The following is a 4,457-nucleotide window of genomic DNA, read 5'->3' as shown; positions in this document are numbered from 1 at the left end:
CGTGTTCAAGAATCAACAAAATTAACTAGGAGAATCAATAACACTATCTGAAATTCTAAGTTCCTATAGAAGCCAATCATTATAAACTTCAAAGGAAAAAGTGAGATGCCAAAACTGTTCAGAAGCAAAAAGCTACAAGTCCCACTCATCTAATTAGAATTAATATTCATTGATATTTTGAGATTTATAATATATTCTCTTCTTTTTATCCTAATTGATCTTCAGTTGCTTGGGGACAAGCAACAATTTAAGTTTGGTGTTGTGATGAGCGGATAATTTATACGCTTTTTGGCATTGTTTTTAGGTAGTTTTTAGTATGATCTAGTTACTTTTAGGGATGTTTTCATTAGTTTTTATGCTAAATTCACATTTCTGGACTTTACTACGAGTTTGTGTGTTTTTCTGTGATTTTAGGTATTTTCTGGCTGACATTGAGGGACTTGAGCAAAACTCTGATAGGAGGCTGACAAAGGACTGCTGATGCTGTTGGAATCTGACCTCCCTGCACTCAAAATGGCTTTTCTGGAGCTACAGAACTTCAAATGGCGCGTTCTTAATGGCGTTGGAAAGTAGTCATCCAGAGCTTTTCAGCAATATATAATAGTTCATACTTTATTCGTAATTAGATGACGTAAACTGGCGCTCAACGCCAGTTCCATGCTGCATTCTGGAGTCACACGCCAGAACCACGTCACGAACCAGAGTTGAACGCCCAAAACACGTTACAACTTGGAGTTCAACTCCAAGAGAAGCCTCAGCTCGTGGATAAATCAAGCTCAGCCCAAGCACACACCAAGTGGGCCCCGAAAGTGAATTTATGCATTAATTACTTACTTCTGTAAACCCTAGTAGCTAGTTTAGTATAAATAGAACTTTTTACTAGTTTATTAGACGTCTTTGGACTATCTAGTTCTTTTGACCATTTGGTCTTTCATGGGGGCTGGCCATTCAGCCATGCCTAGACCTTCATCACTTATGTATTTTCAACGGTGGAGTTTCTGCACACCATAGATTAAGGGTGTGGAGCTCTGCTGTACCTCAAGTTTCAATGCAATTACTATTTTCTATTCAATTCGACTTATTCATATTCTAAGATATTCGTTGCACTTCAACATGATGAATGTGATGATCTGTGAAACTCATCATCATTCTCACCTACGAACGCGTGACTGACAACCACTTCTGTTCTATCTTAGATCGGCCGCATATCTCTTGGATTCCTTAATCAGAATCTTCGTGGTATAAGCTAGAATTGATGGCGGCATTCATGGGAATCCGGAAAGTCTAACCTTGTCTGTGGTATTCCGAGTAGGATTCTGGGATTGAATGACTGTGACGAGCTTCAAACTCGTGACTGCTGGGCGTGATGACAAACGCAAAAGAATCAAGGGATTCTATTCCAACATGATCGAGAACCGACAGATGATTAGCCGTGCTGTGACAGAGCATTTGGACCATTTTTACTGAGAGGATGGGATGTAGCCATTGACAACGGTGATGCCCTACATACAGCTTGCCATAGAAAGGAGTGATAAAAATTGGATAAAAGCAGTAAGAACGCAGAGATTCATAAGGAACATAGCACCTCCATACACCTATCTGAAATTTCCACCATTGAACTACATGAGTAACTCTATCTTTATTTTCTGTTTAAATTTATTATTATTATTCGAAAATCCAATAATCTCTTAATATAGTTGAATCCACCTGACTGGGATTTACAAGATGACCATAGCTTGCTTCATACCAACAATCTCTGTGGGTTCGACCCTTACTCACGTAAGGTATTACTTGGACGACCCAATACACTTGCTGGTTAGTTGTGCGGAGTTGTGACAAAGTGTGATTTATGTTTGAGAGCACCAAGTCTTTGGAGCCATTGTTGATGATCACAATTTCGTCTACCAGCCATGCCTGGACCACTATCACTTATGTATTTTCAACGGTGGAGTTTCTACACACCATAGATTAAGGGTGTGGAGCCCTGCTGTACCTCGAGTTTTAATGCAATTACTACTATTTTTTATTCAATTCAGTTTATTCCTGTTCTAAGATATTCGTTGCACTTCAACCTAATGAATGTGATGATCCGTGACACTCATCATCATTCTCACCTATGAACGCGAGACTGACAACCACTTCCGTTCTACCTTAGACCGGGTGCATATCTCTTAGATTCCTTGATCAGAATCTTCGTAGTATAAGCTTGAATAGATGGCGGCATTCATGAGAATCTGAAAAGTCTAAACCTTGTCTGTGGTATTCCGAGTAGGATTCAGGGATTGAATGACTGTGACGAGCTTCAAACTCGCGATTGTTGGGCGTGATGACAAACGCAAAAGAATTAATGGATTCTATTCCGACATGATCGAGAACCGACAGATGATTAGCCATGCCGTGAGAGAGCATTTGGACCTTTTTCACCTAGAGGATGGGATGTAGCCATTGACAACGGTGATGCCCTATATACAGCTTGCCATGGAAATGAGTAAGAAGGATTGGATGAATGTAGTAGGAAAAGCAGAGATTCAGAAGGAGCACAGTATCTTCATACGCATATCTGAAATTCCCATCAATGATTTACATAAGTATTTCTATCTTTATTTTCTGTTTATTTATTATTATTATTCGAAAACTCCATAACCATATATTATCCGCCTAATTGAGAATTTCAAGATGACCATAGCTTGCTTCATACCAACAATCTCCGTGGGATCGACCCTTACTCCCGTAAGGTTTATTACTTGGACGACCCAGTGCACTTGCTGGTTAGTTGTGCAAAATTTTGAAGAAAGTGCTGAGTTATAAACACGCATACCAAGTTGAATGCCATTATTAGAGATCGCAATTTCGTGCACCAATACCCAAATTATCCTTGTTATTTAAAACAAAACATTTGCATCCAAAGATGTGTAAGTAGTCTAAGTTTGGTGGGTAGCCTTTCCAAAGTTCATAAGAGGTTTTCTTCAAAAATTTCCTTATGATTGTTCTATTCAAAATGTGGCAAGCCGTGTTAACCGCTTCAGCCCAAAGGAATTTTGGAACATTGCTCTCACAAAGCATAGCTCTTGTCATCTCTTGTATGCTTCTATTTCTCCTTTCCACTACACCATTTTGTTGTGGTGTTCTTGGACAAGAGAACTTGTGAGATATTCCAAATTCCTCACAAAAGGATTCAAATAAATTATTTTCAAATTCAGTTCCATGATCACTTATTATAGAAGAGATTTTCAAATCCTTTTCATTTTGAATTTTTTTGCAAATAGGTTCAAAGGCCGAAAAGGCTTCATTTTTCTGTGCAAGAAATAAAACCCAACCAAACCTAGTATAGTCATCCACAATTACTAAACCATAATGTTTACCACCTAGGCTTTGAGTTCTTGTTGGACCAAATAAATCAATGTATAGCAACTCAAGTGGTCTTTTAGTAGAGATATCTTCCTTTGGTTTAAAAGAACTTTTTGTTTGTTTTCCCATTTGGCAAGCATCACAAGTGATGTCTTTGTCAAACTTTATCAAAGGAAGACCTCTTACTAATTCTTTCTTTACAAGTTTGTTTATTTGAAACATACTTGCATGGCCCAATCTCTTGTGCCATAACCACTTTTCAGATTCTTTAGAGTGAAGACAAGCTACATTTTGACCTTTTAGTTCATCAAGAGTAAGTCCATACATATTATTAAAACGCTTGGCAACAAACATCACTTCATTTATCTTTTCATTAACAACACAGCATTCAAGCCTTTTGAAAACAACTAAATATCCTAAATCACACAGCTGACTTATACTCAAAAGATTGTGCTTTAAACCACATACCAAAAGTACATCATCAATGAAAGTAGTGCGCTCTCAACGGCGTTGGAAAGTAGACATCCTGGGCTTTCCAGCAATATATTATAGTCCATACTTTGCCCTAGATTTGATGGCCCAAACCGGCGTACAAAGTCACCCTCAGAAATCCCAGCGTTAAACGCCGGAACTGGCACCAAAGTGGGAGTTAAACGCCCAAACTGGCATAAAAGCTGGCGTTTAACTCCAAGAAGAGTCTCTACACGAAAATGATTCAATGCTCAGCCCAAGCACACACCAAGTGGGCCCGGAAGTGGATTTTTATGTCATTTACTCATCTTTGTGAACCCTAGGCTACTAGTTCTCTATAAGTAGGACCTTTTACTATTGTATTTTCATCTGGGGATTATTTTAGATCCTTTGATCATCTTTGGACATTTAGTTCTTAGATCATTGGGAGGCTGGCCTCACGGCCATGCCTAGACCTTATTCTTATGTATTTTCAACGGTGGAGTTTCTACACACCATAGATTAAGGTGTGGAGCTCTGCTGTACCTCGAGTATTAATGAAATTACTATTGTTCTTCTATTCAATCCCGCTTGTTCTTCTTCTAAGATATCACTTGTTCTTCAACTGGATGAATGTGATGATCCGTGACACTCATCAT

Source organism: Arachis duranensis, chromosome 2 (assembly GCF_000817695.3).
Source record: "Arachis duranensis cultivar V14167 chromosome 2, aradu.V14167.gnm2.J7QH, whole genome shotgun sequence".
NCBI lineage: Eukaryota > Viridiplantae > Streptophyta > Magnoliopsida > Fabales > Fabaceae > Arachis > Arachis duranensis.
The sequence above is the reverse complement of the archived record's forward strand: the minus strand, read 5'-3'. Positions refer to the sequence as shown.